Raw genomic sequence first — 14,992 nt, 5'->3', positions numbered from 1 at the left:
CTTTCCTTTTTTTTATTTTTTTTTTTTTTAGAAAACTCTAAAAACAACTGAAAATTTTTGAAAATCAAACCGTCACATTAAAATGATTAAAAATCTTTTATTCATTTGAATATGATGATTTTTATTCGCGTCTCGTTTTTTCCTCACCGTTCTCCCCTCCCTCCTCCACCACCTTTCCCCTTTGACCTTTTCCGAGTTTTCCTTATCCCTAAAACACTCTTACATACATTTCGTTTTTTAAAAACGTACGTATAACTTTAAATCAAAATTTAAACAAAATCTTTTTAGGAAATCGACGATGAAAATTTGTTTTAAAATTTTTTTCTCTCCCTTTTTTTCACGTGATTGGGTAATTTTCCTTTAAAATTTTTACATTTTCCTCCACCTACTCCTCTCCCTACTCCTCCTCACGCATTCAACCAACATAAACCAGATCAAATAAATCAATAAATAAACTTTAAAAACAGAAACCAAAAAAAAAAAAAAAAAAAAAAAAAAAGGAAAAAAGGAGCAGAAATGTGGGAGTGTCGAGAGTTTTTACGTAATTAAATAGATTTGAGGCTTCTGCTTTTGCTGTTGGTGCTGCTGCTGCTGCTGCTCCTTCTACTTTTTTTTAAACGAAAGAAAAAGAAAAAAAAAAAAGAGAAGGCAATTTTATTAGTCGACCGTGAAAAATTTTCCTTTTTTTTTCTCTTTTTTTTCCCCCCTTTTTGTTCTATAATTTTCAACGAAAAAAAAAATTAATAATAATAATAATAATAATAATAATAATAATAATAATAATAATAATAATAAGAAGAAGAAGAAGAAAAAGAAGAAGAAGAAAAAGAAGAAGAAGAAAAAAGAAGAAGATTGAGAACGAAAGAAAACTTATTAATGAAAAACTTTTTTTTTTTTTTTTAAATAATAACTGGAAAATAAACGTTTGCAAATTATAAAAAAAAAACGTTTCGTAATAATAATAATAATAATAATAATAATTTCAAATGTCGTTTATCGTTTTTAATTGAAATGATGATAATGATAATAATAATAATAATAATGACAATGACTTGAAAAAAAAAAAAAATCTTGAAAAGTTCATTTTCTATTATTTGAAAAGAAATAAATTTAAGGTTGGAGGATTTGTTTGTTTTTCTTTTTTTTTTTCTTTTTCTAAAACATTTTAGGATTAAACTTTTTTGTTTTCGAAACGGGATTTCCGTTGTAAGAAGAAACAATCGAAAAACTTTTTTTTTTTTTTTAATTCATCCATGAAATTATTATCAATCACAGAAAAATTTTTTATTTTATTTTTATCAACCGAATAAAATATTACGATGATTGATGTTATTACATCATCGCCATGATACTTTTACAAAAACTTTTACTTTTCTCTAAAAACTTTCTCTTCAAATTATCAGCAAAAAAAAAAAGAAAGAAAGAAAGAAAGAAAAACAAACTTTTCTATGAAGAAAAAAATAAAAAAAGAACTAAATAAAATGAAAAAAAAAAAAAAAAAACTTTCTAGAAAATTTAAAATTAAACAAATCGAAAAATGAATCTATTGATAATAATTATTAATTCCATTCAAAGAATCAATACAATTTTTTCTTTTTCATAAAAAAAAAAAAAAGGTAATGGAAAGAGAGAAAGAGAGAGAGAGAGAGAGAGAAAGGAAAAAGTACAAAAAAAAAATGAAGAAGAAGAAGGAAAGAAGAGGAAAAAAACGGATTGAATGAAATCATTTTTAAACTCTGTTTGATTTTCAATGGCGTCTACAAACCTCAGTAAAAAGCTTTTAAGTAATTCTTTTTATTTTATTCCTTTCGAAAGTTACTCCCCCCCGGTTCCCTCCCGTCTCCCTCGAGTGATCGAACGATGGATCGATCGATCGATCGATCGATCGATTCATCGATCAATCAATCAAACAAACAAACAAGTCAAAAAATTTTCTACTTTTTTTTTATTCTCAGCTCGATTAAACACAGAAACGAACTGTAAAAATAATTCAGATCCAAATAAAAAAAAAAAAAAGGAAAATTCTTCTGATTTTTCCAGTCTGATTTTTACGGGGAGACAAAAAAAGCGAATGAAGAAAATAATAATAATAATAAAAGAAAATAATAATAGTAAAAAAAAAAAACAATAACAATAATAATAATAATAAATTAAAACGAAAAAGTTTTCGTCGCTTTTTTATTTATTCTTTAATATACCGCACACACAGGCGCCTTTCAGTCGGTTAATAATATTTATTTATTTATTATTAAGTAATAATCAAAATCCGACTCTATGACGTCATCATTGTCTTATATATCGTCATAATACTTTTATACTTTTATACGAACGAAACGAAAAAAAATTATTATTATTTTTTAACTTTCCCCAACGCCCCCGCCCCCCACGCCAAATCGAAATCGTAATTTTTATTCATTTATTCATCACTTGCGAATGATGATGATGATGATGATAATTTATGTTAAATTTATTTTAAATTTTAACGAAAATGAAAAATTTTTGCAACAATGACGACAACCACAACAACAACAACAAAAAAATCAACGAACGAATTCGTAATGATCACGTTTTTCTTTTTTTTCCGCATTTTCAAAAAAAAAATTTCATAACAATGCGACTACGACAGCAACGACAGCAACAACAACAGCGACAACAGACAAATTAATAATTGAAATTTTGTTTTTTTTTTTTTTTTTTTTGTCTTTTTTGTTAATCAAAACTACTACTGCACAAATGTGAAAAACAAAAGAGTTATGCAATCGAAAATTACATTCAGCAAAAAAAAAAAAAACGCGAAATAATAATAATAATAATAATAAAGTCAAATTTTTTATTACTTCCAATTTAAATGACGTCATCATCATCATCATCATTATTATTTTATCCCGTTTTTTTTTTTTTTTTTTTTTTTTTGCAAATCGCAAACGGATTTTTTTTTTTTTTTAAATTTAAACATTAATTATTTCAGTAAATCGTAATAATTGCTACAGCAGCGTTTTAACTGTTTCAAATAATAAATATAAATCACGTAAATAATAATAATAATAATAACGATAATAATAATGATGATGCTAATAATAATAATCTAACGCTAAATAAACTGTCATCGTTTAAAATCGCTGTTTCTCGCTATTTATATTTACTTTTTTTTATTTTATTTTATTTTTTATTTATAATTTTCATTAACTAAGTTATAAATTTACGAATTGAAATAATAATGATAATAATAATAATAATAATAATAATAATAATAATAATAAACTTAACGTGCATTTATACGTGTATAAAATAAAATAAAGTAAATATACAATTAAAGGCGTAATTAAAATTTCGAAAGCGTGATGAGGTGAGGGAGGGGAGGGAAAGAAAAGGGGTAAAAAAAAATGGCTACCGAATGTGCTTTTGAAAAAAAAAAAAAAATTAAAGTGCCCTTTACGTATAAAAATTTTTTTTTAGGCTTTAGTAGTCGTAGTTTTTCAGTTGTTAGTCGAATTCGACTAAAGTTCAAATACATTTCCCCCCTCCCCCTTTTTTTTCTCCTTTTTTTATAAATTTTTTATTCATTTTTTTCTTCTTATCGATAATGCGGAATATATACGATATACGCATATTAAAAACGTATAAACGTGATGTTGAATAATAATAATAATTTTAAAGAAAAAAAAAAAAAAAGAAAGAAATTATTTATAAATCATTATTATTATTATTATATTACGGTCAAATTGAGGAAAAAAATAAATAAGGATTGAAAAAAAAATATATATATATATATGTATAAAAACGATAAATTTTTTTTTTTACTTTGAGGGGGAGTGAAAGGGAGGGGAAGGAGAAAAAGAAAAATATTTTTACCTGTCGTCTGATACGAAAAAAATTGGCAATAAAAATGGAAAATGATAAAAATGAGCCGAAAAGGAAAGAAAAAAAAAAGAAAAAAATTTACTGTAAGGTTAAAATCATGTCCTCCCCCACCCCCTATTTCCCCCGTCCTTTCCCCACTCACTCCTAAAACGTTATTTAAGTTTAAATATTCAAATTTTTTTTCTTTTTTTTTTTAAATTACAAAATTATAAAAAGAAAATTTATATTTATATACATATATATATATATATATATATATATATAAATTGCGATATAAAAATTTATATTTCGTGGGGGGGGGAGGAAAAAGACGAAGAGGGGTTGGAGTGTGTGTGTGGGCAAAGAATAATATAATTCCTTTTCTAATACTAAAAGATAATAATTTTACGCTGTCAAGCCCAATTTCAATTCGCAAATTAAAATTTTCACTACGACTTGATTTAACTTTAAGAAAGAAAAAAAAACATCTCTCTCTCTATCTCTCTCTCTCTTTTTCACTTTCTTTCCCGTGTGGGTGCGTGTGTGCGTGAGGTATGCGTAATAAATTCTAAATATTTTTTTTAACTTAAAAAATAAAATAAATGAATAAAATAACGAAAAGAGTAGTGCGATGGTTGAGTTGTTTAGAGATGCTGCTGCTGCTGCTGTCGTGTGTTACCTAACTCTATTGAAATTCCACGATCGAATGTCAATTAAATAAAAAAAAAAAAACAAACAAACAAACTGTCCATCACATGGAAAAACACGTTTTCATCAAAAATTATTATTATTACTATTATTATTAATTATGAAGATAAAGAGCGGGCAGATACTTTATTAATACTAAATTTACTCATATTGTCAACTTGTTTTGTCTCTTTTGACGCACACGCACACGCACACGTTCACACACATATACACACATATAAGGAAATTAATTTTAATGCCTTTTTCCATTGGATTTTATTGTTAAACCCGACATGAATTGTTTGCACTCAAACGCGACCGTAATTATCGTTTTAATCGTTGCAAAATTACAATCATTAATTACCATTGAGAATAACTTTGACGATAAAACTAAACGCACGCACGAACATTCGTCTTTGAAAATATACCTTCCGCCCCCTCCTCCCATACAAAACCCAATCTTTGCTAAATCCATAAATTATTATTATTATCATCATTAATAATATTATTAGTATCACTTTAATCATTTTTAATCGAATTAGAGAAAAAATGGAAACGAAAAATTAAATTAAATTAAATGGAATTTTAATAACAACTTGTTCAGTTATTACACGTCATCATTAAACGTTGGAATGTAATAACGAAACTTTTTACAAAAAAAAAAAAAAAAAACGTGAAAAACAGGAAAAACGGGGGGAAAAAAAATTTCCCACGTTTTCTGTTTTTAAAAAGAAACAATCGAAATGTACGTCACAGTATTAGTTTCAAACATAATAATAATAATAATAATAATAATAATTTAACGACGACAAAAATTTATAAAAAAAACCGATTAATTAACAAACTCATTTTACGAACCTTAACAAATAATAATCATAATAATAATAAAAACCTTGATTTTTTTTTCTTTTAATAAAAATCATTTTCTAAAGCACATTAAGAATAAGAGAGAGACAGCGAGCGAGAGAGAGAGAGAGAGGGAAGAGAAAAAACGATAATATTATTATTATAAAAATTATTTTTTTAAAGTAATCCGTTTAAAATTAATTAATTATATTAAAATATTTACTACAACTAAAATTATTATTATTATCATCATTTTCATTAAAAAAAAAAAAAACGATTTACATAGTTTAACATAAACCCTTTTGTCGTCATAATTAAAAACGTTTTTAATTATTTTAATATGACTATGAAAATAATAATAATGATAATGATAATGATCAATCGATTCGATTATAATAATAATAATTTTTCGGGATTCATAGAAAATTCAAGCGGAAAAAAAAGAAGGAGGAAAATTTTCTCTTTTTTTTTTTTTTATCGTCGCGAAATAAGTGTGAAAACCTGAAAATAATGATAAAAACTTTGACGAAATGTTTTTTTTTTTTTTTTTTTTTTTTAAATAAACCTGACACTAGTTTGACTCTCTCACTTTTGCCCCCTTTGAAAATTTATAACCTTTAAAATTAAACCTATTCAACCTGTCAAGAAGAACAAACAACCCAAAAACGAATTTAACTAAACTCCCATCTTCATCTTCTTCTTCTTCTTACTTTAAAAAATTGCACCCAAACTTTAAAGGCATTATTACTGTCATTCAAATTTTTTTTTTCGCATTATGTTGGCTTACTGCAAACCTTTTTACCCCCCAAAAAAATGCGGCATAATAATAATAATAATAATAATAATTTCGCAACTTACAACGATCGAACCGAAAAATTTTTAAAAATTCATTACTTGACTTTACTTCCCTTCCCTCCCCCCCCAAAAAATAACTATATATACCTGTCATTATTATTATCGGTTTATTTTTATTTACATAATAAAATAACCAAATTAGACGACGGTGATATTATTATTAATAATAATAACGGCACGAAATCAATTTAATACATGATAATAACTTTATTTTATTTCACAATAATAATAATAATAATAATAATAATATTAATCCAACAGCATCACGGTGATATTTACATTATTTTTTTCACACGTACGTACATTTACATATATATAACATGAATGATAACGAATCGTTTAAGGTTTTTCACCCGAAAATGATAATAATAATAATAATAATAATAATAATAATAGAAAAAAACGGTTATTTTTTATTTCTTCATTTCGACCGAAATATTTATTAATACGAATAATCCATAAGAGTCGTGAACACTCGAAAAAAAAAAAAAAATAGAAAAACACAAAAGAAACAAACACCTTTGGAAAATTATGATGATAATGATAATAATAATAACAATAATAATAATTATTATAATAAAATGAAAAAGTAAAATAATAATAAAAAAAAAAAAAAAAAGAAAAAACGCGTTTCCCTGCACCTGGGAATTCAACGGGCAACGAAAGCGATCGAGTCGGGCGGTAACGAACACTGACGAAAACTTTCCTATCAGGAGTTTAAAGTTACCATAGAAACCGCGGGAGAAACATCAGAGCTCGAAAAAAGAAAAAATAATGATAATAATAATAATAATAATAATAATAATGATAATAAAAGATGGAAAAGAAGAAAGGAAAACAAGGTTAGTAGTAACAGAATTGAACTTGGATAAATATATATATTTCATCCGAAAGGATCAGAGAAAAAAAAAATGGCGGGCGACAGGAAAAAATAATAATAATAATAATAATAATTTTTTTTTTTTTTTAATCAGGACCGAAGTCTCTTTTTCATCGTAATTTTATTAAAAAAAAAAAAAAAAAAAAAAACCAAACTGTAATAATAATGATGATTTTATTAACAACCGTATTTTTATACAAAATTTTCCCTTCAAAAGAAAAACCTTTAAAAATCCAACGACAACCAAAAAAAAACAACAACCTCTGACGTCATCAAAAAAAACTACCATTATTTTTTTCTTTCGCGCAATAATAATAATAATAATAATAATAATAATAATAATAATGCTAACGTGCAATCCACGCGAAGAAAATTTCATTTCTCGCAAAATTATTTAGTAAAAAAAAAAAATTGATTTTCTTTTTTTTTGCAATCAGACTTTTATCGATTTATCACCACAACAAACAACCAAACAAACGAAAAAACAAACAAACAAAAAAAACAAACGAGTAATAATTTATTTAATACTCATCGATAATTTTACCATTTTATTTATTATTATTTTATTTAATAAAAAATTTAAATAAAAAATAAAAAATTCATTTCACCATCGACGAAGCGTGAAAACGTTAAAAATTTTCCAAACCGTAATTTTTTTTATTAAATCACGCTACAATGAATCGTAATTAATAATAATAATAATAATAATATTTAGGAACCTAAAACCTTTTTTTGGCAATAATTACTACCATCACTACTACAACAATCTCGTAAAAAAAAAAAATAATAATAATAATAATTAAAAATTTTTTCATCTCCCTCACTACTTTTTTTGTTGTTGTTTGAGTTTTCCCAAAAACTTGATTTTCATCCCGAAAAAATAATATGCGGAGAGGGTGGGGAGAGGGAATGTGTGGGGGGAAGGAGGGAAAGAGAGTGTAAAATCTAGACGAGAAGGGAAATTACTAACCAGATTTTTTTAAATTAGCCGTAATTATGAAATCTTTGAAAAAAAAAAAAAAAAAAAGTTTGTTTTTTTTTTTTTTTTTAATTTTGAAAGATGAAACCGCAAGCAGTTTTTTTTACCTGGGTTTCCCAATCGTAATTTTCAATTAATTTTAATTGCTGAAAGGGTGAAAAAAAAAGGTACGTGGTAATATAAAAAAAAAAAAAAAGAAAAAAAAAACGAGAAACGAGTAACGAGAGAAGAGAACACAAACCACCCATTTTTCTTATTCTTCATCTTCTTTTCCTTTCTCCAGGTTGAATAATTTTCCAAGACTACTAACATTATTTAATTAAGAGATGGGAGACGGGGATACAGAGAGATAGAGAGAGAGAGAGAGAGAGAGAAAGATGAAGAAAAAAAAAGAAAAGATTTTCACAACGCGCTCTTCTGGCGTGTTACAGAATCAATTAATCGCGGTGAGATATCCTCGTGAGAAAACTTTTTTCTTTTCTTTTCTTTTCTTTTCTTTTCATTCATTTTTATTATTATTATTATTTTTTTTTTGATTTAACGTTAAGTTTGACTGTATATAAAAGAAAAGAAAAGAAAAGCGTTTAATAATCATTTCCTGCATAATTTTCATAAATAAATAAATAAGTAAAAAATTATTTATTGTAATTCGATTTCGACGAAAAAAAAAAAAATTAAATTGAGCGGAAAATAATAATAATAAACGCATAAAAATAAATAAATAAATAAATAAATAAATATAAATTCGATAATATCATAAATATACATTCGTAAAAGTTTAGCGAACGCGATGATGATGACGATGATGATGATAATAATAAATAATTTAAAAGGAAAATTTCAAATAAAATTAACTAATAAAACAATATGAATTCGAAATGAATATTACGCAACATCAATATAAATTCAAAATTACATTATTTATGTATATATATATATATATATATATATATATATATATATATATATATATATATAAATTTTCCCTCCATGGAAAATTCATTTCATTTTTCTTTTTTATTTCCTTCTCAAATTCTTAAACAATTTTTAAATAACAATAATATTCACTCAAATATTATTAATAATAATAATAATAATAATTTTTAACGGATTATTAAATCGCGTTATTATACATTTTATAAATTGCTCAAAAGTTAAAGAATTTAATAAAAAAATGGCGGAACAAAGAAAATTTTATTACGTAAAAAATAAAGTAGGGGCGTTAAAACTAAGTTAAATTACTAACCGTTATAGTAATAATAATAATAATTTTACACACACATAAGGATTTTGAAATTTTATTATTATATAGTATGATATTTTCGTTCCGAAACCGGAAATGAAATTTTTTTAAAAATCTAATTTACGAATAAATGTAATTAACGTTACAAAAAAAAAAGAAAAAAAGAAAATTTTTTAAATTTTTTCCTTACGATAAACAATATGGATTTAACGAGCCGTAAACAATCAATATTATTATTATTATTATTATTATTATTATTATTATTATTATTATTATTATTATTATTATTATTATTAAATAAAATTTAATTTTACGTTGTTAATTAAATTTTTTATTTTTTATTTTTTTTCTGCTTTTTTTTTTTTATTTTTTTTGTTTGAACTTGAGCCCTCAAGATTCGTGAAACATTAATTAAATTTTAATTACATTTAACTTTAAATAATAATGATAATAATAATGATAATAATAATAATACTTAAATAAATAGATTAACAATCGATTAGAATTCATTCGATTTTAAAACGTTATTATTAAAAGTAAAAAAAAAAAAAAAAAATAAATTTTTTTTTTTTTTTGTACAATTTACAAAACAGTAAAAATCCATTAAATAAATAAAATTACGACGAATCCCTTTTTGCTCCCCGTTTTTTTCTTTCTCCTCCCCACCTTCCTCCCACCCCCCAAAATAAAAATAAAAAAATTTTTTTTTTTTTTGCATTGCAAATAATCAAATTTAATTTAGAAATTAGTTTTTTTCGAAAAAGAAAAAGAAGAAGAAAAGTATTTACACGTAAAAAAAAAAAAATTCAAATGAAATACCGTTCCAAAAAAAAAAAAGAAGATGCAAATGAAAATGTAAAAGAAGAAGAAGAAGAAGAAGAAAAGGAAAAATAAGAAAAATAAAAAAAGGAAGGAAGGAAGGAAGGAAGGAATGAAGAAACGCCAAAAGGAAATTTTCCTTATACCCGTTAGAAAATGAAACGACGGATTAAATTTTCTTTATTGAATTTTCTCTACGACTCTTAGGCGACGGCCCCCTGCCCTATCCCTTTCCCTCCTCCTTCCACCCTCCCTCTATGGCAACCATGCTATCAACCAGTGACACCATCCATGTAATGATTATCGAACGAACATCGTGTATCAAATCCCAAAACCTTCTTCTTTTTCCTTCCCCCCCTCCCCCGTGCAATTTAATTCTTATTCTCTCCCACCTTTTCTGTTTTTCCTTTCTACCATTTTAATAAATCAAATTAATTTTCCATACCTTTCACCCTAGATTTATTTACAAAATATCACAGAAAAAAAAATGAAAAAAAAAGTAAACACGATTTAAAATTATATATATATTTTGTGATAAACGATGAGGGGAAATTAGTTTAGTCGGTATCGATATGAAAAAAAAAAAAAAAAAAACAGGGGAGGCGAGGCTCATTTATTTATTTTCTTTTTCTCTCTCTCTCTCTCTTCTCCACCCAAGAAAATTTTTAAGTGGAAAATGTAAAACCCCTCCCCTCTCCTCCTTCCTCCTTCCCCGCCCAAGACGTCAGGGGATAAATATTAAAAGCAAATACACAACCTTTTTTTTTTGGAATATTCAAACACGAAATAGCTGTTAGAGTGATATTTTATTTTTTAAGTATGATAAATCACTTCGCCACAACACAATTTAATCTCTTTTTTTTGCATTCATTCATTTATTCATTCATTCATTCATTCATTCATTCATTCATTCACTCATTTATTCTTTTTCTTTTCTTTTTCCAAAATGAGAAAAAAAAACAAAAAAAAATTAAAGATTCTTATTTAAAATGACGATTAATTATTAAAATCTCATCGGTACCGAATTTTTCTTCAAAAATAATAATAATAATAATAATAATAATAATAAAAATAATAATAATAATAATAATAATAATAATAATAATAATGATGATGATGATGATACCAAACAACAAATTCACGTTTATCTTACATTTATTAATTTCCCGAAAAACAAACGGAAAATCGCCATCGCAACGATTATTACAAAAAAAAAAAAAAAAAAAGGAAAAATTTTTTTCGATTTTCCTATTAATAATAATAATAATAATTATTGTTATTATTAGTACTATTATTATTAGACATTTTAAAAAAAGTAAAAGTTTTTTTTTTTTTTTTTTTTTTTAATTAGAAAATTTTCTTTTTAAAGTCTATAATTACTCGAGCTCATTACATTAATTGGTTCGAGATCTTTTTTTTTTTTTTTTTCTTAATTGCAGTAATTTTATTACTGACAAAAAAAAAAAAAAAAAAACTTTTTTTTTTTTTTTACAGTTTGAAATTTTAATTAAATATATATTCTTCCAAAAAAAATTTACGCGGACATTTTAATTTTTTTACTTTTTTTCACTTTTCATTTATACGAGAGTAATTTAAAAGTTAAAATTTTTAAATGATATTTAAAATAAAATTATGCGAGTTCAACAAAAAAAAAAAAAAAATAAAAAAAAAATTAATTACTTAATTAATTATTAATTTGATTCACTCTCTCTCTCTCTCTCTCTCTCTCTTCCTCTCTCTCTTTTCTTGCAGTTTTCTTGCTAGGTAAAAAAGAAAAAAAAGTTTAAAGTTTAAGTTCAAAGTTCAAAGTTTTTTTTTTTTTTTTAAATAAACTTTTATTTAACTTTGAATTTTTCCAATTCGAAAAGGTTCTTTTCGAATTTAATATTAATTGTGTCTAACCATTAAGTGTCATCGTCATCTTTGTCGTCATTGCCCTTATTTGAAATTTTATTATTATTATTATTATTATTATTATTTTTTATTCGACGATTTAACTTTATTAATCATTTTCAACTAAACCGAGACACGGTTTAATTATTATTTCTCTAACGCTTTCTAACACAATGATTTATTCGACCGAAAATTGTTTTTTCCCCTCCTCTCCCCCACTCCCCCCCAAAAAAAAGAAAATTTTTCGTGAGATGAAATAAATAAAACAAAAATAATAATAATAATAATAATAATAATAATAATAATAATAATAATAACATTTACATTTGAGACTTTGAGAACTTTAAACTTTTTGAGTAAATAAGACTTTTCCAATTTACCAAAAAAAAAAAAAAAAGAAAACTGAAAATGATTGAATCTGTCTCTTTCTCCCCTTCTCTCTGTCTCTCTCTCTCCCTCTCTCCCCGTCTCTTTCTCTCTAGCTATCTATCTTTCTCTATCTTTCTTTCTTACTTAGAAAATTATACTTTTTACTTAAAAATAAAATGGTAAAATTATTATTTAACTTTTTTTTTTTCTTCCAACTATTTACATAACTAAACTAACTTATGAGACCATTGAAATAATTTTTAAAATAATAATAATAATAATAATAATAATAATAATAATTAAATAACAAGTATTTTTTTATTATTTAAAGTAGCCAACAATTCGTACGATCGCACTCGAATAAAAAAATATAAAAAAAATTTTTTTTAAATAACGAGAAACTTTTTTTTTTTTCTCGAGAATTTTTCTTCCTTTTAAGACTTTTTTTTTCTTTTTTTTTTTTTTTTGTTTAAAAAAAAAAAAAAAACTAATCGAATGCAATAGGAAACAAACAAACGTCAAACAAACCCATTCGTAACAATTCCCATTCGCAAAAAAAAAACACACGCAGAAAAAAAAAACCGAAATAATAAAAGAAGACACACATAAAAAAAAATTTAATTTAAAAGAAAAGAAAAAAAAAAAAAAACTGTAACGAATTTTCCAATTTTGTAAATATTGATTTTAGAATTAAAAAATTAGGGGAGGGGCGGAAAGGAAAGGAAAGAAAAGGAAAGAAAAAAAAGGAAAAAAAAAGGAATAATAATAAAGAATCTTCCGAGGCCGCCTCAAACTTAATTAACAAATTAAAATAAATATTTTTTAAAAGTTTTTAAAAAAAAAAAAAAAAACTTTTTTTCAATGAATGAGAATCGGAATCTATTGTTTTTTCCTTTTACTTTTTTCTTTTCTTTTCTTTTCTTTTTTTGTTTTTCTTCCAACATCTATAAATTGTTTGAAGTATAAAAAGGGAAAGAAGAAAAAGAAGGGGGAAGGGGGAGAGGAAGATGAAAACATTTTCAGCAGAAAGCTTTTATCATTGTATATAAATATATCCTCCGGGAAATTTATTTACATATAAATATCAGATTTAAATCATTATCAATTAATTTTATCGAACAATTAATCATCACGAATAATAATAATAATAATAATAATAATAATAATAATAATAATAATTTTTTTCTTTGTTTTGGTTTTTCTCCCCACCCCCTCCTTCCATTTTCCCCCGCCTCATTTACACGTCGTCAGGTTTTATTTGTTTCAAAAAATCAATCAATCCAAAATAATTTCCTTAATGCTACTATTAATCATTATTATTATTTTTAATATTACAAATTAACCCTTTCGATTCTTATACTCGATCGATATTTTAATCGATATTCGATTATTCAATAATAATAATAATAATAATAAATAAATAAAAAAATGAATGATAAGAAGACAAACGAAATTTCCTTATTACGTTTCGCGACGGTAAAAACGAATTTCCTGTTTCCTTCTTTTTCCTCATTTTTTTTTTATTTAAAAAGATATTTATAATTCTATTTATTATTATTATTATTATTATTATTATTATTATTATTATTATTATTATTTATGAAAATATTTCATACGTAAGATAATATTCATCGCGTTTTATTCTCTTTTTTTTTTTTTTTTGAATGAATGAATGAATGAATGAATGATGCAATTTTCTTTTAGGAAAAGAAGAAGAAATTTTTTTAATATCCATAAGCTAACTATAATAAGTTTCTTAAAGTTTTAAACGAAACATTTTGTTCTTAAAAAGAAAAAAAAGGAAAAAAGTTGGTTACATCTAATCGACTATAATCTTTTTTTTTTTTCTTCTTCTTTGTTATATATACGTTACCCGGATTCTATATAGATTTAATTATTTTCTTTTAAAAGTTTTCGGGGGGAGAGAGAGAGAGGGGGAAAAGGGAAAAACTATGTTTCAAGGTTGGATCAAAAAAAAAAAAACTTTTTCCCTTAAAAAAAAAAAAAAAAAACCAATGATTTACTTTTTGTTTTTTGCCCCAAGTGACTTCTATTTAAGAAAATTTAATTAAAGTTTAGTAATTTTTACGAAAATAGAAAATTTTTCTTTTTTTCTTTTTCTTTTCCCCCCTCCCCCCCCACGGTTGTTGAATGTCGCTAATGTAAGTTAATCCTTTCTTTACTTAAAAAAAAAAAAAAAAAGTTTTAAAATTAAAAATTTATTATCAGTTTCCATACGTTTCCCTACTACGACGACGACGATGATGATAATAATAATAATAATAATAAACCTTTTGAAGATAAGTTATATTAAAACTCTCGTATCTGTTCCACACTTTTTTCTATTTTTACAAAAGAATAATTAATCGTAAAATGCTAATCATCGAGTAATAGTTAGTTCGTCGTGTCATTTAAACACTTTACGAATGAATTCTCGATGATGGTGGTGGTGGTGGTGGTAGTGGTGAGGAAGTAAATAAACAAAACCATAAATAAAAACAAAAAAAAAAAAAAAAATGGAAAAGAATTGATCTTTGAAAACTTTGTCAACGTTAATAATTTACCTCATTCGTCTCTTACT

Source organism: Pediculus humanus, genomic scaffold (genome assembly GCF_000006295.1).
Source record: "Pediculus humanus corporis 1103172107403 genomic scaffold, whole genome shotgun sequence".
NCBI lineage: Eukaryota > Metazoa > Arthropoda > Insecta > Psocodea > Pediculidae > Pediculus > Pediculus humanus.
Note: the sequence above shows the minus strand (reverse complement) of the source record.